This window comes from Sorex araneus, chromosome 5 (genome assembly GCF_027595985.1).
Source record: "Sorex araneus isolate mSorAra2 chromosome 5, mSorAra2.pri, whole genome shotgun sequence".
NCBI lineage: Eukaryota > Metazoa > Chordata > Mammalia > Eulipotyphla > Soricidae > Sorex > Sorex araneus.
In genome coordinates, this window is record NC_073306.1 from 18,434,931 (window position 1) to 18,461,611 (window position 26,681).

A 26,681-nucleotide genomic window follows, 5' to 3' on the forward strand; every position below is an offset into this window, starting at 1 on the left:
GAAGAAAAATGTTGTTTCCTCCTTAAATGTTGATGGTGGTAGTGATGGAGATAGTCGTGGCCATCCTTGCCAAAGTCATTTAGGAAGACGGAGAAGAATTTGGGTGGGGAAGTTGAGTCTCGTTGTACCTGTAACCTTCATTTACTTTGGCCTCTATTCTGCTAAGCTTCTGTCTACCCTAATTATTACCAGTCTATATGGCAAGTAGAAACACTATGTTTTTAGAGAGGGATTCTTTGAATAGAACAAAATGGAAATTTGCTAAGGACTTTCACTTCTAACAATGAGATTGGATCACGCACTTTTCATTTTGCTCCCAGAATCCAGGAGCAATACCCATTCTGGTTGGCTTAGCACATAAACTTAGCCCATAGATGAAATTAGAAAATAGCTCCTATTTTCTGGGGAATTTTTTTTATCATGTACTTTCTATTCAAGACTTCACAAAAGAAAGAAAGGAATAAAATTCACACATTTGCAAGAAACTGCTGGTGTCTTTGAATATCTTCCCACAGCAAGGAAATCTGGTATATAAAAAAATACATTAAATTTCCACACATAAAAAAACACACTTATTGATGATATAGATGAATAAATCATTAAGTAAATGCTGTTCAGGTTAAAACAAAAAGTTTCAATCTTATCCCAGTTTGGGGATAAACTAATTGTCTCCCTTTATCCTACTCCCACAGGAAATGAAATAGGTAGAAAAGGGTAGACTTTGTTTCTTGACATAACAAACAAAAATGCAGGTATGTGTCAGGAATATAAAAAGGCAGCTGGTCCTATGCTCTAAGTGATTCGTGGGAATTAACTCATCTAATCCATAACAATCTGATAAGTGAAATAACTGTATCCCTTTACATTCACAAGCATAGAAACACAGGTCAGTAGATGACATCTAATTATATTTCTCACTTTATTAAGTTCTTGCAGATTAAAATCTTCCATATTTGAATAAAACAAAACCTGGGTTACAAAGTTGGTTCATATATCTAAGTCCTCCTCAATTTCTTACAACTTCAAATGAAGCTCAAATAATCTCTATAAAATTTCACTTAGGTTTAAAGTATGTAAAGGGGTGTACCTGATAAACTTTCAGTATCTATATTGCAAACCATAATGCCCAAAAGGAGAAAGAGAGCAAGAGCAAGAGCAAGGGAGGGAGAGAAGGAGGGAGGAGGAGGAGGAGCAGAAAGAGGAGGAGGAGGAGGAGGAGGAAAGTACCTGCCATGGGGGGTGGGGATAGGAGGGGAAACTGGGGACACAGGTGGTGGGAAATGTACACTGGTGAAGAGACAGGTGTTGGAATATTATATGACTGAAACCAAATCATGAACAATTTTGTAACTGTGTCTCTTACTGTGATTTTTAAAAAGTACTAAAAAATTCACTTAGGAAAAGTCATTTGACTAACACAACACATCCATAAGCAGTGTCTACTGCACATGGGGAATTAAAATTGGAGGTACAGGACTCCATTTTCAAGTAAAAAATCACTCCAGCAAACAGAAAAATGTTTTCGGGAGTCACCCCCCACTCCAGGAATGGGAAGCTTGGAAGCAAACAGAGTTCAAGTCTGTCTTAGGAAAGCCCCTCATGTAACTGTGCCTCAGTTTCCCAGATGTGTAAATTGGAAGAACAGTGCCTTGTTTGTTGCTTTATGAGGGAAAAAGGAGGCTTTGAAGTCAAGCCCTCCTAGTTCTCTCATTGCTTGTTTGCTGTCATTCCTGCTACCCCAAGTGAGGGGTGCTGGGGTCAACTGCAGGAGAGGGAGCCTGGGTTGGGGGCAGAGGGGTGATCTGTAGCCCTCTTTGGCCTCTCTCCTCTGCCAGTTTACCAGAGTCTATGCCTCCCTGTTCTCAGATCCACCCGCCTGCTCTCCTATCATCCTGCTGACTCTGAAATCCATTTCTGCCTCTCAGGTACTCGTGGTGGCTTGGCAGCTTGTGCTTTTGCTAGTACAACTGGCTTTCTTCCCCCTAGTAAACTAGATTTAGAGTCAAGAGTGCTGAGAACCTGCTTCTGCTGGGTTTCCCAGCCGTTCTGCATGGAAGCATCCAGATTAGGCTGCTGTGTTAGCCACCAAGTGCTTCAATCTCTCTCAATTCTCTGCCAAGACAAAATGGCTCTTTCATCTATCTCTTTGTGCCATTCTAATGCTATATGTTCTTGCTATTTCCTAATCACTTAAAAATATTCACCCAGAGCAGACATGGGGTGCAGCCATGAGGCAGGGGGCAGGGTGAGAAAGAGCACTAGTCAGGCAATGCACCCTGAAATCCAGTGAGAGAAGTGTGAGGCTGTTTCTCACCAAAGGAATGAGGAAGATGCTGTAATTAGAGTGACTCGAGGTGGCTCACTGAAATTTTTGCGAAACCAATTGAGAGAAAAATCAATATGAGATTTTTTTTTCCCACCATGAAAAGACAAGATTTCCACACAATTAAGAATTGGACCGCAGTTTCCACACTCTGCCTGTCATGTTCTCTTGTTTCTGTGGCACAACTGCTCATCAGAAATAATTAAACATTTTCCCATGGGCAACAATTACTCGCTTAAAATATTATGAGTAAGGAGAATACATTTATAATCACCTAACCTTTCGTAAGGTGAAAATATATATTATCTTTTGATAAAACAGAAAAAATGGAGTTCCCGGTTATGCCAGTATAGCTCACAAAATCTATTCTGATTACATTAATTGTCGCAAGGAACAGAACAATATTTTTTACTCATCCAAACCCTTTGATTTTATTTTATGTAACTTTGGGGCATCAAATAGTGACTCCTCTTTTTTTTTTTTTTTTGCTGGCTTTGTGAGTCATTAAATAGTCATCCTATAGCTATTAGAACTGTCAAACAGCATCCCTGAATCACCCCAATGTGATAATAGAATGAGTATCTCGGTGTTCTCTTTCCTGGAGTAGGTTTCATTGTTAGCCACCTGGAGCTACACACCAGAACTGAGACAGTTCTGGTCCTTCTAGCTTCCTGATTTTGCCTTAAACACACACTGTGAAAATCACCAAATAATCATCACAATAATTCACCTTGAGTGTTTCAATACTGTTTGAATACTGTTTCCAAATGTTTTCTGCATACTATTTTATTGGAGTATAGTTCCACGTGGCAGATTATTGCTAACTTTCCTTTGGTTTACACATGGAACAACTGAATTCCAGCTGGCTGCGATGATATGACCAAGGCTGCCAGCTAGACACTGGGATCTGCAGGCACCTTGATGCCCTTGCTGAATGCCAGGAGCTGTCCTGATTCTGGTAGCCTGTGCTTGAAGCCAGCCTTGTCCCAGCTGCCAACCAAAAGCCAGGGGTGTGCCTGTGTGTATTTTCTTTGCAGTAAACATTCCTTCATTTTAGGAACACAGAGTTTTAGTAACTCTTCCATCAGATCTAAATTTATAGAAACTTTTGTTCAGGTTCTGTAGAGTTTTTAATAGACAGCAATATGGCAGACAATTGTCCCCATAATCTCTCTCTGCTTTGGGGCTTTATGGTTTGCAATGCAGATGCTGAGAGGCTATCATGTTTAGTCCTTTATCTACTTGCCTGCCATAGAGGCAGGGGGAGGGATGGGGGTGGGGGTGGGGGATACTGGGGACATTGATGGTGGAAAATGTCCACCGGTGCAGGAATGGTGTTCAATCATTGCATGACTGAAACTCAAGCATGAAAGTTTTGCAATGGTATCACGGTAATTCAATAAAAATAATCTCTCATCCCGAGTGATCCCTCCAACCACCATTGACTTGGTGGTTCTTTCTCTATCCCAGCTGCCTTCTCCCCCAACTCATAAGGCAGCTTCATTAATTGATCAAACAGAACCCCCCTCCCCCACACATCCCAATGGTACCTAGGCTACTACTGCTCCTTGTCATTGCAGCTGCATCTTGTGTGGGGTTGGGTGGGGGTGGGGAGAGAGGGGAAGGGGTATGGCCATTGGGGAAACTGAGCAGGCTTGGTTCAGGGGTCCTCTGTAAGTGTGGGCTATTGTTAAATTGTTCTGCAGAGGGAGCTGGAGCGATAGTACAGTGGGGCACTTACCTTGCGTGTGGACCAGCGGGATTTATCCTTGTCACCACGTGTGGTCTCCCAAGCCCACCATGATCCCTGGGTGCAGAGCCAGGAGTAAGGCCTGAGAACCACTGGATGTGGCCAGCTCCGTCCCCACCCCCACCCCCCAAACGGCTGTGGTGGAGGACTTCACTTTCCTTGCTAGACTGAAAGGGAACTATTTTTTTTCTTTTTGGGTCACACCCGGCATTGCACAGGGGTTACTGCATGCTCATATGCTCATGCACTCAGTAATTACTCCTGGCGATGCTCAGGGAACCATATGGGATGATGGGAATCGAACCCGGGCCAGTCGTGTGTGTGCAAGGCAAACGCCCTACCTGATGTGCTATTGCTCCAGCCCTGGGAATTATTTCTTAAGGCATGACATACAGGCGTGAGCAGTAGAACAGCAGATAGGGTGGGTAGGATGCTTGCCTGACCCTCGGCCAGTCTGGGTTAGATCTCCAGCAGGAGATAGTCCCCCAAGCACCACCAGGACTAAATCCTGAGTTCTAGCCAAGAGTAACCCCTGAGCATTGCCGGGTAGGCCCAACAATAACAACAGCAAAAGCCCTTGTCCCTCCCCCTTGTCCCTGTTTTCGTAGGTTGTAGGGGTCTTTCTGAGCAGGATGCTGCCTGTGCCACCGTCCTCTTTCAGGAGCTACAGGTCTCCAGACACAACCACCTGCTACAATTAGCCCAGAGCAACTCCTGTCTGCTGTCCTGAAACAGCATGAGGCAAGCACTGAACAGGCTGTAAAGTTTTAATTGGTGCAGCTGATAACCCAATCCCCCTTCCACCACACAAGTCTGGTGCTTCCTGTTTCACTTTGCAAGGAAAAATTAGCGCCCCCCCCCCCAGACATTGCTTTTTTGCTGTTGCCTTTAAATGCCTCTCTCCATGGGTGGGTGTTGGGGGTAGGGACAGGGGAAAGCTTATAAAAATGCAAATCAGAGCTGATTGAGCCTCTGCTGAAACTCTTCTCTGGGAGAGAATACAGTGGCCTTAGGTGGGGAGTGGGGGTGTGGAGGGGGTGCTCTCCTCACACCCCTGAGGCAAGATGGCCTGACCCCTCTGGAGGTATCTAAAGTTCCTTCTGAGCTAGATTTACTGTGGGAGTCTCTCTGTATGTCTGGAATGTTCTTTCTGGGTAATCAGGGGGACAGGTGTTGCCTCACTCCCCTGCACTTGAAAAGTCACTAAAGGTCTGTGTCAATCACGCCATGCACTAAAATGATACCTCACTTCTCTGTTAGCACCTGACTTATTAGAATGTTGCAGAACTCTCTAGGCTTTCATTTATCTCATTGTTGTCTGCCACAGAGACTCTGAGGGAAAACTGCAATCCCTCACAGGCCATCACTTCTGGTATATCTAGAAAATTCTCCATTTGATTCTGGTTTAAGCTCTTTTTTCTTTTCTTTTCTTTTTTTTGTTTGTTTTTGGGGTCACTCCTAGCTCTGCACTCAGAAATTACTCCTGGAAGCGCTCTGGGGACTACGTGGGGTGCCAAGCATCCCACCTGGGGTAGCTGTGTGCAAGGCATATGCCCTACCGGCTGGACTATTGCTCCAGCCTCTGCCTTAAGTAAGCTCTTGATCACATTTTGCTCATTCACGTCTTTTCTGTTTTGTTTTGTTCTTCTAGAAATGTCTATCGATTTCTCTGGAGTGTCAGTAAGCTACAAGGCTATAATTCATTTTATACTCCCCCTCCCCCCAGTCCTTATCAGTAGAGGCAAAATAACTTCCCTCCATCCCAGAGTTGTCTATATTGGTCCCTGAAATGAGTCACGGCTGAGTTCCTTAGATCCTTGCCAGAACATAAACAGCAGCGTAGTTCTCAGCATGAAATCCTCGAGTCTGGGCCTTACCATCACGTGGGAGCTTGTTAAAACTGCAGGTATTCAAGTGCCTCTCCCCCAACCAAACACCAGGAAGCTAGCCTGGTGTGGGCCCAGCAATCAGCGTTAAAACAAGCTCAAAACAACACTGGTACAAGTCTGAGAGCTGCTGGCAGCCAGCAATTTTTGCCAGAGAGGAAGGATAGAGTCACTGTCCTGGGAACACTTCTTCTGCAGCAGAGTTAGAAGGACAAACCATGCCCCTTTGGGACTTCTGGGGTGCTCCTAACCTCCCCCTAAAAGATCCCTATTGTCAGCAAGTGGCCCTCTAGTGGGGAGCGAATGGCAAGTCAGTGTGGTGCCTCGCCGGCCACTGACGTTTTTGCCACGAGGGAAAAACCCACAGTGAGGAGCAGCAGGAGGCCTACAGCTACTGACACTCTGAGGACAGTGAAGGTGGAAGGTAAGAAAGTGACAGTCTTCTCCAGGCACAGAGAGGTGGTACAGAGGGTGAGGCACATGCCTTGCAGGCAACTGACCCAGGTTCGATCCTTGGCACTACTCTGTCCCCAAACATTGCCAGGTGCAGCCTTTACGGTCCCTGAGCATGACAGGTTGTGGCCCTGGAGCTTTTGGAAATCCCCAACACTACAAGGCCTGAGTAGCAATGCACTCTTGGGCCTTCTCATTGAACAACCAGACAACTGTTTGAATTTCCAGGAGGGCCCCAGGTCCCCTGAGCAAACTTGGGAGATAACCCTCCATATAAAACGGGGGCTCCAGAGACCACTGGTCTGACCCTGGGTAAGATCATCTCCCTGGGGTTCAGTGTGCTAAGGTGAAAGTGAAAATGAAAGAGTCAGAACAGTGACCTACTAACGTGGGTTTCTGATGAAACGACTCCATCGATGAAAAGAAAGCCTTGAGGACAATGTCTGGTTCTGGGTGAATACAGGCCTGTTGACCTTCAGAAGCTTTAGGCCTATGTCTTTGTTTTCGGGTCACCCTATCGGAAATAGTCAAGCGCCACCCGTCAAGAGTAACAATGTCAAGTCCTTTCCCTGGACACTTCTTCCCACTGTCCGGGTATGTACTGAATCCTTTCTGCCTTTATGCTGTAGTGGTGTTATTTTCAAATGTATGCGTTCTTTGGTCTCCATCAGTAGGTAATTTGGGAGGGTCTAGGAATGCTAAAAGTGCTTTCCCCATAAATGAACAGTAATCACTTTTCTGCCTTATGCCATTTCGATTGGTAGAAGCTTTGTAGACAGGGTCTACTTTTGGGCACGGGGGAACCTGTACCCAACAAGCACTAACTGGTCTCCTCATCCTTTGATGGATGGTAAGCCAAGACTACCAGCTGGACATAATTCACTTATTCAGGCACCTAATTGGTTGCTTAAGTTACTCGGTGGATCTGAATTTAGAACCCTGCTCCTTGAACCCAGCCCCAGTAACAGCATCCCCTGAGGGACTGTTGGGACTATAGACTCTCAGCCCTGCCCACCCACCACTGCAGCTGCCTTTGAACATGTTTCTTAGGCAAATCTATTGAACAGATTCAGGAAAGGGAGCAATGGGAGCGTTGACATGAGATCCTGAGTCCATGGGAAGGAGGACAGCCGTCAGGGAACCAGGATAGAGCCTCTGCTGAGCTGTGCTGTGGAGTCTTGAGTTGGGGACAGGTCGTAAGTGGCGGGGGAAGAGGAAGTGTGCAGAAGCCAGGAGTGAGTGGGCTCGAGCGAGTGTATAGGAAGGATTGGACTCTGTCATTTCCGCACCCCGCCTTTAAAAAATAATGGTTTCCTACCATATGAGAATGTGGGGACAAAAGTGGACAAAAGTGGACTGGATCAAACCAATGGTAAGATCTTTCATCTCTATCTAATGTTTCTAGACATCTGTTCGATACCAGCAAGACTTCATGTGTTGTTTTAGACAGGCCCAGTTTACAGGTAGCTGAAGGCTAATCTTTAGGAACAGAGAGAATTTTAAATGTGTTTCACTTCCTTTGCCTCCATTGATGTTGTGACAACTCACGGTTCTGCGAATCTGCCTGCAGTGCTTCCACGCATTCAGTTCTGCTGCTCTCTGGGGTTCTAGCTCAGACTGTGGTGCTCACATATATGGCTGTGGTGCCCCTGAAGACTTGCACTCCATTAGAAGTCCTACCTGCTATCCAGAGTGGTACTGAGTTACCTAGCTTGTACTCCTTTAGTTCTGGTGCTTGTACTCGTGCTTCCTAGCTGTGATACTCTCATGTGACAACATTCTCTGAGGTCTTCCCCCTTTTTGTGGTTGGTTCCTATATACATTTAGCTGTGGCACAGACAGAAACTGCATGTGACAATTTCTGTGATTCCAGGGTGTATATACATCAGAGCTGCAATTTCAAAGAGCAGAGCTGCCTGAATTATGCTCGGTACATGTGGGGCACCGGGGACTTGAACTCCTAACCGTATGTTTGCAAAACCAGGCATTCTGACTTCTTCAACTCTGGGTCCCATCCCCATGTGGGGTTGTGTAGCTGAATGTGAAGGTTGTATAAAATTTGGCAAATGTAACAGCTTTCAGAACATGCAAAAACCAAAAATTAATTCCAAATCAACTACATGATGGATCCAGGGTATTTTTGGCAGTACTCAGCCAGGCTGCATTTCTCATGCAAAAAAGGGTTTCAAGTAGAAAAAGTTTAAGAAGCCCTATGCTAAGCCACTGTGCCATTCTTACAGGATCTGCATGCATAATATTTTATGTAAAATATTATATTGTTTTTGAGGATATATTTGAATGCATTACTTTTTAGATAACTTTATCTTTGGGATTCTGTTCCAAGTAGAATTTTAGAATCTCAATATACGAGTCAAAATAGAAGCGAATAAGCCCATCCTGGGACACATGTCTTCTAATCAGCCATCATTTGGTCCTCAGACCTTCATAAAAACCTTTGTTCTAATGTAAACTTATCACTGCTACTTTCTTAAACTTAAAACTTAATTTTTTTTGTTTCTTTTGGGACCATACCTGATGATGCTGGGTCGCTCTGAGTGGCATTCAGGGTTCAAACCATGAACTGCCACATGCAAGGCAGGCACTTTAATCTCAGTGTTCTCTTCCAGTTGTCAAATGTAATTGCTTTTTATAAAGTGTGCTTTGCTTTGTCATCAGTATTGCTATTATGATGTGATTGAGTTAGGCAAATAACTTCCCTTGCAAATGATAGCAATCTAACTCTCATAAACATAAGCAAAATGTTGAAGGATTGGCTCATGGAACTGAAAGCCCCAGAGTGGCAGTTGTATATCAGGCATGGCTGTATCTAGAAGCTAAAATGACTCTGTCCTCTTTATTCTTTGTCTTCATCTAGCCATTTCACATTTCTCTCTTGCTAAGCATTGATATTGGGCCATACTTATTCTTGCCAAAGGGAGCGGTACACTTGCAGCAGACAGGACAATTTTGGTGGACAGTAGATGGTAAAATGAGCTTTATAGCTCCAGAAGCTCAGGACTGATAGTAAAAGTCTGGGATCTGGCTAGAAACCAAGTCTTGGCTATCCTCAGGTTTAATGAGATATTTCCAAGTTTTCTGGCTGTTTCCTCATCAAAGGTATGTTTTATTCTTCCCGATGTGAAAGTTTAAATCAAGGGCAGATACAGAAGGCTGAGAGTTGCATCTTCAGTGCCATCCACAGAGCTGTGGTCTTTGGCACAGAGGATGTGAGCTGATGTGAATGAGTCCTGTCCTGTAGCTGATACCTCCAGCACTTGCTGATTAGCGTGGTGCCTGGGAAGGAAACTTGATAAGTGCAGGAATGGCTTTTGTGTTGAGGCTACAGCAGTAATAGCCCTCAATTACAAGGTTTACTTTGGACTGGCACTGAAAATTGCTTAGTTTACTGCCAATCCTCCAAACAACCTCATGAACAACTTGGTATGAGCAAATGAGAAATTCAGGCTCACACCACAGAGGGAGCTTCTGGGGCTAATAGATACAAGACTCGGACTATAGACTTCCGGTGCCAGACTCTCTGAATCCCTATCCTTGCCTAGGCCACTTGCTCCTTTCCCTCAGTGTCAAAAACATCTGCCAGGGGGCGACCGGGGGAGAGCCCCTGCAGCTCTCCCCGTTGACTGCCCCTGGATATGGGGGTCGGTCCCGGCCCGCTTACCCAGCCAGAGCAGCCCAGGCCATGGGGCAGACAAAGGAGGAAATGAGGGCCAAGTCGGTTGCTTCATCAGTTGTCGTTTATTTCATTCTCTCCTGTCTCTCTCTCTCTCTCTCTCTCTCTCTCTCTCTGCTTCTCTCCTGGCTCTGGATCTCTCCCTGGGTCTCTTTGCTAGTCTCTCTCCCTCGCCCACTCTTCCAGCCTCATTAAATCCCCCCAGCATGAGGGGGTTGGGACTTACACATAGGTATGGTCACAGTAACAGGGTTGAAGTTCTTTCCCTCAGGAATGCTGCTTCTAGGACAGGGCGGAGTCCCATGAGTGTGTTTCTCCTCTCCTTGTCCAACTAACATATAAGCATTCATAATATTAATCATTTTGTATGAACACAATAAGAGATGCATTAAGCTTATAGAATTGCTCTCCTGGGGCCATCTGGATCTCAGACTACAGTGCTCAGGCCAGATTAGTCTTTCCTATCCCTAGCAGGGTCCTAGTCTTGTCGTTACTTTTGCATCATGACAGCATTTGTCCATAATCAGGCTCTTAACTTATAGTTAAGAATTAGGCACTTTGGCCATGCCCATCTTGATGCCAGCGTAGCACATAATTCACCGCTTGCCCTGGATCTGTCCCGTCCCTCGTCGGGACCCTGCTTTTGGGGTGCTAGGAACTGAGGGCAACTGAGGCTTAAGTGGAGAAAACAGATGCCCAGGAATGAATATATTTGAAGCCAATTAAATCCCAAGTTACAAAAGCATAATATTGTCTTCTTGTTCTATACAAAAGGAACAGTGGTTTAAAGTAAACTATTCAAAAGACACAAGGAGAGGAGAAAGGCAATATTAACTTACAATACAAGTTCAGTATCCTAGAAAGATCTGACCTTACAAATTAACAGTTTCATTAGGAGGAAAAGCTGATTAACTGTTTGGGGAAGAGAGCATAGAGAAGTGGTTGGTTATAGCTAAACGAAGGAATGGGAGTGACTCAGGAGCACCTTGATGGGTGTGACCAGGATAAACCTAAGCTCCTTATAGCAAGGGGGGGAAAGGACAAAGCAATGTCATCCTACACCTCAGTACAGTGAGGTACCAGGGGTGGCCTGAGAAAGGGCACCCAGGAGCAAGGCTAGCCCTAGGGTACACCAATATGACCCTAGAATTCTATGAGTCCTTGCCCATATTGCATACTCATTTCTTTGTTGATTTGAGCATTGTTGATTAGACAAGTGAAATACGCTACCTCTTGTTTACTTCCCACCCACCCCTCTTGGATGTTGGTTTTAAACATTTTCCTTAGCTTTGAATTACCCGATTCCAGTGGGGTGCATTGCATTGAAAGTAATTCAAAAGACCAGACTGAATTAGTTAGTTTTTATTAAGCTGTGAGACCAGACACATTGGCTTTTGAGCACTGATTTTGATGGTGGTGGGAGAAACGTTTTTGTGAGAGGTGGTTTTGGAGTGACATCTAGCTAGTGGTGCTCAGGATTTACTCCAGGTTTTGTGCCCAGGACTCACTCCTGGCAGGGCTTCAGGGTCGATAAGCAGGGCCAGGAATCAAACTGGAGTAAGCTGCATCTAAGCCAAGCACCTTAGCCCCTGTACTTTCTCTCTAGCCTCTGATTTTAATATTTGTCTATCTTCCAGGTCGAGAAATACAAATTTCCAGCCGTTCTCCTGAAACAATTGCAAGGTGTGTTTTCTTTTCTGATCTCAGGTGGTCAAAAATATTGTGTACCCCTGGTTTTTGTTGCAAGGAAAACTGAGCTCCCTTGCACAATGTCTGTTTTGATAAATCGGGAACAAAAAGACCAAAACTAATGACTCCCTCAACGGAAGGTGCCCTGGGAAATACATTATAGAATAGTGGAATCAGGGCTTGTTTACTGTGATTCTGGGTATCCATCTGATGGGGAGTATAAATAGTTTTCTTTACACAAAGGGACCCAGGGAATAGTGAATCAGGGAATAATTGACTTGTCTGGCTATGTTTGTGAATGTGCATTTTTATCTGATGGCAAATATGCTGTTGGCTTTTGAGTCAGTCACCCGCCATAAAATTTCCTCAGCCTTACAGGCGCCCAGCGAGTGTGCCCATCCCTCCTCCAAGAAAACATTTCAAATTAGCATTAATCAGCCAATGTCATATTTTGGGCCCTACGGTGAAAGCCACCCACCGCAGCTGAATGCCATTCAGCAGGCAAGAAGTGATTTGCAATATAATTTAAATGAAGAGTTGGCTTCCTTTCCCATTTAGAACACACCAGTATGGAAAACCCGATCGTCAGACATTCTGGTGGTGTGCATCAACTTGGCTATTCACTCAGAAAATGAAGTTTCCTGAGACACTGATGCATTTAATTTATTTTTTTCCCTTCTGAAGTTAACTTTAGCTTGTTAAATACAATGACTCCCCAAACCACAGAAAAACCAACACCATTCATTTCAGTGTTCCTAGTGTAGTGGAAGGAGATTATATTCATTTGGGATTTTTTCCCTTTTAATAGAATGTTTGCTTGCTCCTCTCTTTCTGAGTAATTATTATTTTCCTTCCATAATGCTCTGCTTAGATTTGAGCAGCCAAACAGCGTGCCTGTTAATGTCTTGAGCTTCTGAATTGCTGGTGGATCTATCATTTGGCAGTGTCTATGACTAAGGCATCGATGAATTGACAGCAGTTTGACTGATCAACATGCTCTAAATCCACATGATCTACAGAAAGTTCTCATCCACTTTCACAAACATGTTGTTTCAGCAGAGTTTCTTTTCTGTGTTTTGCTTGGGAAATTAAGTGACTTCTCAGTGAATTATATAGTAGTGAGTTAAGAATCAGTCATTTCTTTTTTGGGAGTCAGTTTTTTTGGAGTTGTTTTGGGGTTTTGAGTCACATTCTGTGGTTTTCGGAGCTTACATTTGGCTCTGTGTTGAGGGTTCCTTCCCAATGGGGCACTGCCTGGAATTAAGACCCTGTCAGCCAGCTGCAAGCCAAATGCCTGACCAGCTGTATCATCACTCTGGCCCCCAATATGAAATTTGCTATTAGTTGAGTATTTCTTTATTTTTGTGGGGCTACTACCCGATATTTCTTCAAGCTGTTCTCAGTATAGTACCCTGGGGGGGTTGGGGGGATCCGCTCCTGGTGCTGCTTGGGGACCATGCTGTGCTGGAGCTAAAACTGCAGATTCCTACATGCAAACTATGTGCTTAGAGACTTTGAGCTACCTTCCTGGCCCTCAGGCATTTATTTATTTATTTCTAACTCATCTGTATAAGCATGTGGTAGTCCTGAGCACTCAGCATGTGCAGGGAGTGTGCTTAAATATTAGAGATTAAAAATAATAAGAACTAATCCCCATCTTCATGGAGCCATGGTGCGGAGTGGGCATTGTGATAAGTACCAGTCCAGGAAGATGAATGATAGAAGGGAACTGGGCATATGCAAATAGAGGGCCAGGTGGGGGAGCTTTCCTTGGAGAGGAAGCTCATCCAGCAAGGCTGGGATAGAGAAGAAGTTATTTGAAATAAATTTGAAAGAACTAAACCTTGAGTTTGTAAAGTTGGCACTGGGAAAAGGCAGGAAGGTGCAGGGAATAGAAAAGGTAAAGTTGCAAAGCCAACCCTTAGTTGGGACTATACCATCTTCTTAAATAATAATCATGTAACTGGAATTTGTGGGCTTATCAGTAGTCACCCATTGTTTGAAATGATTTCTAATCTCCAGACTCAAGCCTCCTAATGACTCTAACAAGTAGGTAATATCAGCATTCTCTTTTCCAAAATAAAACTGATGCTCGCACAGATTCTGTAAATTGTCAAAGATCACACAGCTTGTAGGATTAGGAACAAGACTGGTCCCAGGTGCTTTGACTCCAAAGTTTACATGTTGAAATATTAGGCTCATAACCTCTTTGCATTCTCGAGTCTTCAGTTCAGTTGTGCAGATAAGATATGCAAACAGTGACTGGCATTCATGACTATGTCTGAATGGCGATTATTACAGTTCCTATCACATGTGGAGAGGATTTAATGAGATATATAAAGTGCTTAGAATATCCCTTAATACATAGTAAAGCATTTGCTAACTGCTGGCATTAGGATGTTAATGTGATACAATTAGGAGACAAGAAGGAGTGTAAAAGTACTTAGGAATTAAGCCTTTCGAGGTTGTGATGTGATTAATCTAAGTTGAATGCAGAAGACCTGGGTTATTTGGTGAAGTGGTGGCATTCTGTGTAAACATGGCTGACTGGCTGGTAGAATCCCCGTAGATGGACTTAAGCAAGTGGAGAGTGTCAGAGTGAGAGATTGGGTGGCAGAAATATAAGCAGACTGGAAAATTCGATCATGCTTAATAAATCCGCCAAAAGCATAAAGAGAAGTAGGGAGAGGAGAATAAAATATATACATGGAAATTGTTTTACAACAAATAATGTTTGTAGGGTGGCACTGTTTATAGTTTGTATTATTTCATCATTATGAATATTTTTCTGGATTGTAGATTCATTTCTTCCCCATTTGATAGAAATGAGGTTCAGAGAAGCTATACAACCTGCTTACGGCCATCCACCTAAGAAGTACCAGAATTTGAACTTAAACTCCAAGTCTTTGTAAAGTCTCATAGTCATTTGACCACACAACACTTTCATTTTTGTAGCTTTGACCTTTTCAACACATTGTGAATACTCCTAGAATAACTTGTCTAGCTAAAGGAGTACTTTTCTAGCAGGGGAAAAAGAAAAATGTGTCAATGTGTTCTACAGTTTTGCTTATCAATCATTGTAGCCCAACATTTTCCCAGTTAATAGCCTGTGTCTACTTTCATTAAAATGGAAAGAACAGGTCTCTCTGTTTGATTTCCTATATACACACACCTGGTTGCCTCCATGTGTGTACCTGTTACAACAAATATCATAGACACATCACCACCTAGAATAAGATTTATTATTTTAGTTCTTGCTATATTATTATTCTTGAAAAATGGCCAGCCCTAACCTTCCTTCTGACCTGTCTATGGTCATGAACAAGATTCTTTAGTTTTCTGATGTTTTTTCCTTATCTGTGTAATGACAATAATGATACATCAGTGAGCTGCTTTCAGGGATAAGTGTAATTTATACATATACAGACTGAAATCTGCAATGTTACAGCCATTTACTAAGTATTGGCATGTGCCTTGTCACTGTGTCTTGTATTTTAGGCTGTCCTTTCAGGTACTACTGGGTATGGGAAAAGAGTGAGATTGCACAGCCTTTGTGGATGGTAATTTGACAATATCTATCGAAATTTTAAATCTGTTTCCCTCAGTCATTCCACTTCCATATATTTATCCTTCAGGTTGATTGACATGAGAGAAAAATGTGTAATTTGTACCTTTTAAAGTTCAGTCTGTGTTTTGAAGTTTAGTCCAAATTTTTCATGTAAAGATGAATGAATGTTTCCCTCTCAGTTCAGCTCCTTTGTGGAGTCTAGCCTAAGGCTAGACGTGACTGGTAAGTTTCCTTTCATGCAGCCTGCGCTGTGCCTCTAACTCTCCAGTCTCAGATCCACCCACTTGCCCCATGTACACTTTTCTGCTGGTTTGCTTTGGGGGCCATATCTGGTGGTTCTCAGGACTTCTGACTCTGACCTCAGTGATCACTCTTGGCAGTGCTCAGGGGACCAAATGGGGTGTTGTGGATCAAACATGAGTCAGCATATGCCTTTCCCACTCTATTACCTCTCTGCCCTCTTTCCCATGTACACTTTTGGCTGATGCTCCCTCCCGCGTCCCTCACTCAGACGCTGCTGTGACAGCCACGCCTTGCTCCTTCCCTTGGCTTGTTCTCACACAAACATCTGCTCCTGCTTCTCTCCACGATAATTCCTGACTCGTGGCCCTGGTCATGCTGGGGAAAGGCCCTCCAGTTTCTTCCATCCAGATGCCGAGAGCTCCCCTTTTCTTCCTGTCACCTCTGCTAGGCTGCGTTCATTGACTGACCATTTTCTGGATATTGGTGAGTCCACTGCTTAACTCTTCAAGAAGGTAGAGAAGAGCTTCTCATCTCCTCCCCCACTCTACTTTTAAGCAGGATTTATGGTCCAGAGACCTATTGTCGGCAGAGACACTTATCTAGCACAAAGCCAGCTCCAGTTCAATACTCACCACTGAACATGGTCCCCGAGCACTGCCAGGGGAACACTTTTTTGTTTTGTTCTCTTTAATTTGGGGGCCACATCTGGCAGTGCTCAGGGATTACTCTTGACTTTGTGTTTAGGGACCACTCCTGATAGGCTTGGAGGACCATATGGGGTTTGGGGGATTGAACAAAGGTCAGATACATGCAAGACAATCACCCTACCCACTGTACTATTGCTCCAGCCACCAGAAGGCACTTCTGCGCACAAAGCCAAGAGTAGCTCTTGAGCACTGCTGGGACTGGCACAGTCTCACCCCCACTCCTCAATATATGTCTTGATTTTGTTTTTCTCAAATGCTCCCCCAATTCTCTTCCTTTCTGGAATAGACCATCCTCCAGAGGAAACTCCCAGGTTGGTTATGGCTTTGATCATTAGCTATTGGGGGCGGGGGGTGGGGGCAGTGGAGTTTGAGGCCTGAACGGTACCTGCCTTTGTTCTCTCATGTGGCTCCATGCACGGTGACTTGTCTCTGACTTCGATTGGAGACTAAATGGATTAGAATAAAACCAATTTATGGGAAAAAAGAAATGTTCACAGAAACAGAAATAGAGGTTCCTGCTATCTTTGGCTGCCTGAGATCTGCAGGCATCACCAAGGAATTTAAAAAGTAATGTTTCTTATCATAAGTGACAGAAATATGCTGCTTCCTGCATTGATAGATATGAAGATTAAAGGGCCGGACCGTATTAAACAATTTTGCACAGCACCAGGCACTCTGGGCTCCGCTGTCTGCCTTATTACCCTTCATCTGTGGCTATTTCAGGCCCAATTTAAGACTACAATGCAGTCTGGCTTTGCAAATTGACATTCTTTCAGTTAAACTGTCTGGTGGGAGAATTAAGAAATTATGAAACAATTATTCGCCGTCAGTTGAAAGCTGGATGGTATCCTGAGCTCCTTGTACATTAGCCATTTGAATGGATTAAATTGCATAATTAAATTACACCTTTGCCCCCATAATATCTGCTGAAAAACACATGGTATTTTGTGTTGGAAAAATGCTTCCATCAGAACAGAGTCAGGGCCAAGCTAGGAGACTGATCCAAGTGTCAAAGAAAATCTCAGAGCCAAGAGGACAGACTTTTAGAGGGACTTGGTACAAGAAGCATGAATCCCGAGCAGGGGTTTAGAGGAATTTCAGAGATCAAGTTAGTATGCAGGGCGCAGGAAAGTAGGCATTGCCCTCCAATCATCAGCTAATGTGTATGCTGCCGACCCTTTACATTTTTCTTAGCATCTCCAACCAACAAAAATGTCCTTTTGGGTATATCTTGTTTGTTCTTCCTGTTTTTCCACATATACATGCCTTCTTTTTTTAATTTTTAAAAATTTTATTGAATCACCATGAGATAGTTACAAGCTTTCATATTTGGGTTACAATCTCACAATGATCACCCATCCCTCCACCAGTGCACATTCCCCACCACCAATATCCCGGGTATACCCCCCTTTTCCATCCTCACCTTGCCTCTAAGGCAGACATTATTCCCCATACTCTCTCTACTTTTGGACATTATGGCTTGCAAAACAGACATTGAGAAGTCATCATGTTTGGTCCATTATCTACTTTCGGCATGCATCTCCCATCCCATCTGTTTCCTCCAGCCATCATTTTCTTAGTGATCCCTTCTCTATTTCATCTGCCTTCTCCCCTCTCTTCATGAAGCAGTCTTCCAGCTATGGGGCAATCCTCCTGGCCATTGTATCCATGGTCCTTGGGTGTCAGCCTCATGTGATGCTACCCCACATTCCACAAATGAGTGCAGTCCCTCTATGTCTGTCCCTCTCTTTCTGACTCATTTCACTTAGCATGATACTCTCCATGTTTACCCATTTATAAGCAAATTTTATGACTTCATCTCTCCTAACAGCTGCATAGTATTCCATTGTGTAGATGTACCAAAGTTTCTTTAACCAGTCATCTGTTTTAGGGCACTCGAGTTGTTTCCATATTTTGGCTATTGACATATACATGCCTTCTAGCACCTTCCCCAGAGGGTTGCAAAGTCATGGCCAGAAAAGGCTGAAGGGTCCACATCTACCATCCTCAGGGGAGGAGAGTCTCAAAAACTGTTGCTGAGGGGTGGAGAAGTGGCCCAGTGGATAGAGTGCATACAAGTGTTCCCCAGCACAGGTTTGATCCCAGCATTACATGGCCTCTGAGCTTCATTGGGCATGGCCCTTGGCTCTTCTGGGCTAAACAGCACCAATTCCTCATGCCCAAGAACTGAACCATATGACCCAGGCCCTCTGGCAATGCTTGGGAGCACTTCCTAGTCCCCTCAAAGAAATGTTGTTGGCTTAGGTTTTGTATGGTAGTCTTCCCCGTGTTGATGGCAAACTCTCTTCTCTTTTGTTCAATGGAAATCGGGAGGTAATGTCTGTCCATAAATTTCAAGGGTCATTCTGGAGCAACGGTGTTTGATATGTGCTGTGTCACTAGACCATTTCACCAATGCTTTCCACTGCACAAAGTTAATTGGGCATCTTCGATGCACAAAAGCTAGGCACTGACTATAGGGATGGGGGAATGGTTCACAAGAGAGTTCCTGTTCTTTAAGGTGCTCACAGTCCCAGTTGGCTGGAAGGCAGACAGGAGATGATGAGGGAAGGATCCAGAACTCTGGGGGGAGGTGTGATGAAACATTCCATTTAGTCCTCTTTTAAGTCTTTCTGCCCTCGGTCTGCCCTCCTCCTGCCCCCTCCCACATCATCCATTTTGGAACCCAGCAGAGAAGAAAACTCTCAGACTCCAGACTCGTGTATGGTCAGGCTGAAATGCCTTTCATTTGAAAACTCCCCCAAAGAAGAGGGATTTTAAAAGCACCCTTCCCCCATCCCAGCTTTCCACTCCTCTCCATACCATGCAGCTTTCTGGGTCCTCATATTCTTTTTCTATTTTGTGTGGCACAAGAATCTCTCTCTTTTTTTTTGAAAAGCTCTTTACCTTTTCTTTACCTTTATCAAAGAACACTCTTGGAGCTTTAAAACCCAACTACAGCTCTCCTCCGGAATATTTCTCTGTGGAAGGGATTAATCAAGACTGTCAAAAACGGAGCTGTAAAACCTTTAATATTTCTAAAAGGTTTAGAGTCGGCATATTTATCACATGCATCATTGAGAATAATCTTTCTTTTTATAAAAAAAAATTAAATGCTGGCTGTAAAATATTGTGGTGATGAGCTTCTGTGAGTGAAAGGCTCAGGCAGGGGCCTGATTGTGATCTGAGAACGGAGATTCCAGTCCAATCTTTCTCTGCCATCACCCCCTGGGGACCGCCCCTCACCTGCCAGGCACTTTTGTGTCCCAATGTTTCACACTGTGGAACTCCAGCAGCTCAGGGCTCAAAGGGGAAGAAAGGCCAGAGAAAGAGGTGTGTGGCTGAGGGTCTTTTGTGTAGTTTTGGGTTCAGATGCTCTAAGTGGGGTGTTGCATTTTCATTTTCACAACAACCCTTTGCGGTAGGTAGGCTCCACTGTAGCTGATTTATAGGTGGGGTTGGGTGGAGGGGCGGGGCGCTGGAGGGAATGAAAATTCCAAAAGCCAAGAAGTCATTTTCTCCAGAGCACATACATATGCATTCACATTCAAATCTGGGACTTTGACCTTCAGCCCATTCTTTGTTTCTGTTTAAGTAGCTTAATGCTTTGCCACGGAGGAGATTCCTCTCTGCTCTGGTGTTACCAAAGTTGCCTTGCCTGTTGGCATTCAGATTCCTGGAAAGAGCATTACTCCCCAGGGAGGGTCAGACCCTTGGGCAAGGGTCTGAAGGTATGAGGTCTCTGTTTTAAGATGTTCGATCCACTCGTGGTGGCAGTAATTGCTCTTTGAGGAAAATGAAGCAAGGGACTTTTTAATAACAGACATAATACAAATACTCTATTTCATTGTTTATTTATAAAGCACTTCCACAAGGCTCACCTAATTGAATCTTTCTGTGTGGCCTGGTAGACACTTCCCCCTGCCATTTTACAAAGAGAACCAAAGCCCCAGGCAGGCCAAGTCCTGCGATCAGCAGGAACCAAACTGATGCTCTGATTCTCTTCTTTTGGGAACCAAAGGTAGTCTTTTCACTTTGCAGTAGCACTCTCAACGCATTTGGTTACTGGTCCTAAGAATGCAAAATGTTGAGTCAAGTTTCGAAAAGAATAGCTTAGAGACCCATCAGTCTTGGTTTCCAACTGAATGCGCTGGGCCAGAGTCAGATGCTGACTTGGTAAAGGGTGAGGCGGGATGGCTGGGTTCCTATGGAGAGGAGTGTTGTCAAACCAGGGCAGACTGCTCAGAGGTGGTGGCCTGGAATAGGTCTGGAAAGAAGGAGAAGGGTTTATGGAAGGGACAATCCCACGAGATGGTGAATGTTTGTGGAAGGGACCATCCTAGGAGATGGTGAAGGAAGAAGGAGCCACATGCAATGAGATGACAAGGGTGGTATTCCCTGGACTGGGCCCTTTGAGGAAGCCCAGTTTGTTGTTTTAGTGTAATAGGTTGTGGAATTGCCTTCCCAGTCTGCAGCCCCTAGGCTGTTACACACACGTGTAATCAAGCCCCCTCCCAGCCAGTGTGTGTCTTTACTCACCTCCCCTTGAGGCCTCCAGCTCTGCATTGAGCCAGAGACTCCGAAATGGTCTGAGATGGGGAGTGGGCAACCCAGTCCCACCTTGACTCTGACCTCGCTGCTCTGTGGCAGCCTATGATGGGAGGAACTCCAGGTAAGATAGAGGAGGAGATGCCTCTCGCTTCTCCTACGTTGCTGCAGGGAAAGTAGTGGCCCATTTCTGGAACATTTTCGGGGCAGGTGAGATGTCTTGCCTGCTTCCATTTCGCAAACTGTAATTAGTATCAGCAGGACTGAAGTGACTATACTTTGTATGTACTATACTTTGTATGTACTTTGAATGTACCACTTTGCTCTGCACCACAGTGTCTGTCCTGAAGGGAGGCTCAGTGTCATGAAAATGGGCTTTTGCTGGGGGTGAGACACATAGATATACCCCCACCATGAGGCAGAGGCCACCTGATAGCCCCCTGAAGAAAGTAGAGTGTTGTTTGTTAGTATCACCAACTGGGAATTAGGTGAGTCCTGTGTGATTGCACTCAGTGCCTCTGACCCTAATCCCAAGTAAGCCCCATGGTGCACTTGATGCTAGGTTAGATGCTGAGCTCTGGGGAAATACACTCTGAGCAAAGGCCAACTCATGGTTGCATCCACCAAGAGGATCTCTTTTTTGGGGGGGACTTTTGGGTAGCATCAGACATTCCCTGTACTTGGTTAAGTAATTCGAGCTGCCTTAGCCAAGGGTTCCTACCATTACCACTAAACAGGAGAAGAATGTATTGTTGTTTCACATGTGGTCATTCCTGGACACATCATTTCCTTTTGGGTTTTCTGGGTGTCACTGTCATCAATCTGTGGCCCCTTAGGTCATTGCAGGAGTGACCATATTTGGGAGACTTTGGAACCTCCTTGGAAGTGACATTCATCTCTTCCACCCTTAGGCCCCATTTAGTCAACCCCCCCCCCCCAAATCTTATTCTGTCCTTAAATGAAAAATGATGAAGATTTGTGAACAAACAGGTTTATTTCCTCATTCCTTGTGATTTTGAAAAGGGCAAACAACTTCGATTTCCAAAAATATTTCACCTGAAGTTTTTCACATCCAAATAAAGTCATTAAATAAAACATATTTCTGAAGAGTGTTTAGTGTTTTTGATAGCATATGGACATAAAGGTAGGCTTCAGAACTTTATATACAACATGATTCCAATTTTGTTGCAAACATATGTTCAGGTGTGTAGGCATAGATGCCAAGAAGCCCCCCAAATCACAACAACTAGAGACAATGCATTTGGATATGAAGGCATCTTTTTCTGTGTAGTATATATATAAGGAAGGCTTATGTTTCTTCTTTTTTTTCTAAATAAGATATTATGAATCCTCATAGCTTGTGTAGATATAAAAGGTCAATGAAATATTTAAAAGTATAAGGATAAATAGCATTAGACTAGGATGGATTCTGATTAGGTAGAATTAGCTCAAGTGTATCAGGAGGCCACATCTCAGGGCTGTGTGCAAGATGCATGTTAGAACAAAGCCAAGTGCAGGTAGAAGCATAGACTATAGGCCATAAGATACTAGAGAAGCCAGAATTGATAGAAACATAAGGGACTCATGGCAATTTCCTCAACTGGCCAAGAGACAAAAAAATTTAACTGGCTTTCTGGACATTTTAAAATTCAGCATTAAGTCTGTGGATTTAAGTTCTGCATCTATGGTTATTGAGTAGCTTTGCTGAGTTTTGTTTTTTTTTTTTAAAGGAAAAAATATCAGGGCTGTAGCGATAGCACAATGGGTAGGGCGTTAGCCTTGCATGCTGTCGACCCGGGTTTGATTCCCAGCATCCCATATGGTCCCCTGAGCACCGAGCACCTCCAGGGGTAATTCCTGAGTGCATAGCCAGGAGTGACCCCTGTGCATCACTGGGTGTGACCCAAAAAAGCAAAAAAAGAAAAATATCACTGTATGGTACCACTATAATATTATATATGATGGCATATTAGATATGCCAAAAACAGTAACAACAAGTCTCACAATGGAGATGTTACTGGTGCCCACTCAAGCAAATCGATGAGCAACAAGATGACAGTGATACAGTGATACAGTGATGATGGTATATTTATGACATTTGACATAGGTATCAGTGAGTACACATGTGCATATATGTACCGGATAGAGACAGAATATCAAAATGACAGAGACTTCAGCAGTTGTTCCTATGAACAATTTCCTTAGCATAAGAAGCAAGTGATGTCAGGAGGGGATCCTGTGAGGACTGTGATATGGTCTTGACCGTGCCTTTTGCTAGCTATGATCCTTCCATCATCCAGGGAAATGGGAGTGGCAGGTTGCAGCTTGAGTCACACTAGTTTGGGGCACTTAAAATGCTGCAGACTTTATGTCCTGGATGAAAGAGGAGCATTTAGAGACAAAGCCTCTTTGCCTTTGCAGTATTCTCCAGAGGCAGCTCTGCCCTTCCTTCCTCGCCCCCCCCTGAACCACCGTCATGACCACCTGGAGCTTCTGCCCAGCAGAGTCTCTGTCGCCGTGATCATTACATGAAGTAGGGAGAGTTTGTCTCAGGCTGTCTTTGCATATTTTTATTTTTATTTTTTTGCATCAGCTTGGTGCTGGGCAGTCCAGACACCCTCCTTGAGCAATCTGTGTATCAACTCAAAGAACAGGCGAGTGTTTCCAAATGAACTGTTCTACGGCAGATCGTTGGGAAAACTATTCCGGAACAAAAAGATTATGGGTGCCTTCTGGATGACTCTGGGTAAAAGGCACTTGAGCTGGGTCGCTGAGTTGTACTACAGAAGCCAAAGAGAGGAAACCCACCCCTTGTACCCTCACATCCAGGATGTCTGCCCAGGCTGATGTAACAATACATACTGCCGGCATGTTTGCGACCACATTTCTTTCTCATATATCTCGAGGCAGGGAAGCCCAAGGTCAAAGTTCAGAGCACATTGGTATTCAGAGAGCAAGGTAGGTGGTTGCCTTCATTTTAGTCCTCCCCTGACAGAGAAAGAGTGGAGGGAAACCACCTCTTGGGCCTCTTTGTTGGGGGCCTTGGTTCTGTTCATAGGGGCTCCAGGTTCATGATCTAATGACCTCCCAAAGGGTCATCTCATCCAAGGATCACACTGTACATGAAGATCTCAGCCTAGACATTCGAGAGAGATCCAACATGTGGCTCATATCGACATCCCCAATACGTGAGTGAAAGGTCATGGGTCATTTTCTGAGTCCCTTCTGAAGCAAATCTAAACACAGCACCAATGAGCCCTTCAAGACTGGTATGTGATACTGAGCGCCCCCTGCCATGATGACCTGAAGCATTAGCTCTGCTCAATAAATCCCTCAATTGGGCACATACTTATTTAAAAGAAAATTATTGGGAATGGGGTAGCTCTGTAGCACTGTCATCCCATTGTTCGTTGATTTGCTCAAGCGGGCACCAATAATGTCTCTGCTGTGAGACTTGTTGCTGTTTTTGGCATATCAATTATGCCACGGGTAGCTTTCCAGGCTCTGCCGTGCAGGCAGGATATTCTTGGTAGCTTGCCGGTCTTTCTGAGAGGGATGGAGGAATTAAATCAGGGTCAGCCGAATGCAAGGTAAACACCCTACCCACTGTGCTATTGCTCCAGCCCAGGGAATGGGGGTACTCCTGGTTATTCTCAGTCATCAGGGTTGATGGTTCTTCGTGAGTATCTAAAAATCCAGTACTGCTATGGCCCTATATGCTAGGGTTCCTGAAAAGGCCCCAGAACTATTGAGGGGCCTCTAGTACTCCACTCAGTGATGCTCAGGAGATAATGTAGTGTCAGAGAGAGAACCAAGGTTTGCCACATGCAACATATGGACCTTAACTCCTGCACTGTATCTCTGGTCCCTTTAATCCTTAATTTCGTGGTTGCTAATCTGGGCAAGGATGAGATGAACATTCCTGAGAAGTTGGTATTTGATTTTGGTTTTGATTTTGGTAGTTGGTTTTCAAACAACAGAAGAGGGCAGATTTGCTGATGACCCTGGAATGTTTCTGAAATTTAGCCTGTCTTAGCCTGATTTAAATAGTGCTCAGTGACTGCCACAAAAGATAAAAGCCTGAGAAGAAATGGCTCTGTTTGCCACTTAGAGATGGCCCTACCCACAAGTTCTAGGCTGTTCTCTGATTTATGCTGCCAAGAAGCCTGTTGCTGATTACACTGGATGCTCCATAAATTAATGAGGGCTGAACTTGGAGGTGACAACGATTGCTGAGTCTCTGGAGCAGAAAATGCAACACTAATACATATGTTTCAGAAACGTCCTTTTGTCTATATGTTTGGAGGAGAAAGTGCTGATGAGGATCAATTTCATATTGACTTTAAATTTTTCAATTGACCCAGAGCTCTTTTTATTAAGTAATGTGCACAAAAACATTTTATCCCAGGCCAACTTGATGGCTTGGAGAATTCCCTTCAGAACCCAGCGACCTGGATAGAATTAGAAATGCAATTCATTCATTTATTCTTTTATTCACCCTTTAATAAATATTTATTGAGCACCTGCTACATGCTCAATTCTAGAAACTATGCTAGACTGAGCAAGACAATCTGCCCTCAAGGAATCTAAAATCTAATGAGCTCAACAGACACATCAATAAAAGACCCTGGTTCAGTGTGATACGTTTTATTAGACATAGGTGCAGAATGTGGTAATCACTGAGGTGGGATTCCCGAAGATATCTCCTGCACTTGGAGACTACTTAACTCTTGCCCAAAAGTGAATGACCAAGGTGGTGCTCAAGCTTTAAACTACGTTGGAAAGGGCGACAAAGGGTATTTGGGGTTGCAAAACAGCAAGAGTGGCAAAAGCAGGAAGAGGGGACACAGATGAGGTTGCAGGTAGACTGGAAATCCATGAAAACCTTGAGCATAAAGCTACCACCTGTGCAGATAGACACAGTGGTTCAGCGAATCCTGCCAGTAATGGCAGGTATAGTCTCAGCTGGCAATGTCATGTCCTATACTTTAAGTAGAGAGCCTGTGTGAAGGAGAGAATGAGACATGGACTCGCCCACTTTGGACATGTCGCTAGGAAAATACTCTCGCCTGCTCTGAGAATGGCCCGCTCTGCTGATCCTTGTTTGCCATCCTGCCTGCTGTACAGCCAGACTGGACACATCTTCAGTGTGCCTGAAGACCAGCCAAAGATGCTGTGACATCTTCCTTTACATCTTCCTGCCTTCTTGTGCTCTGCTTCAGCTGCTCTCTCTCCCTCTTTCTCAGCTCCTGTCTTTATATGTCAACATTGCTGTTTTCTGTTTTGTCTTCATCTTGTCAAAATCCTGAAGCCAGGATGGAGAAATATGAACATCGCTCTTCCCAGCATGGCGTTCCAGGATACAGACCCCAGGCTTTGACTTACAGGGTGGAAACCCCCGCCACACTCCCATGAACTTGACTCACTGGCCACTGGCTCGACTGATGAATGACCGTTTCTGCCTGTATTTTATCTTTGCAAACAGACATTTGTGATAGAGCGGCTTCATCCCACTCACCTGCTGGCATCTCCATGTTTGGACTAATCGCTTGTTAACTGCTCTGAGGACAGGCACTGCCCTTCCTGGCAACCATGGAGTGTGGTCTCTATGGTAACTGCATCCCACCGGGGACTGCACTCATTCTTCAAGACTCTCCTGCACCATTTCTCTCCAGTGGTTTCTGGAGGGGTTGGAGTCCTGCCTCACGCTGCCTGGAAACCTCTGCTGATTTAAAGCTTTGCAGAGGAACTGAAGACACAAAAGCTTCCTCTGGCCTCGTTGCTGCTTCAGCCATCGCACTTGGTACAGGCCTTCGGGGAGCT

The 26,681-nt window shown here is 44.4% G+C and overlaps 1 protein-coding gene across 2 annotated transcripts in view; it reads left to right on the forward strand.

The window, feature by feature from the left end:
• DAB1 (DAB adaptor protein 1) overlaps positions 1-26,681 on the forward strand; it is a 1,237,060-nt gene that overhangs the window by 350,092 nt on the left and 860,287 nt on the right. The window lies entirely within an intron of this gene.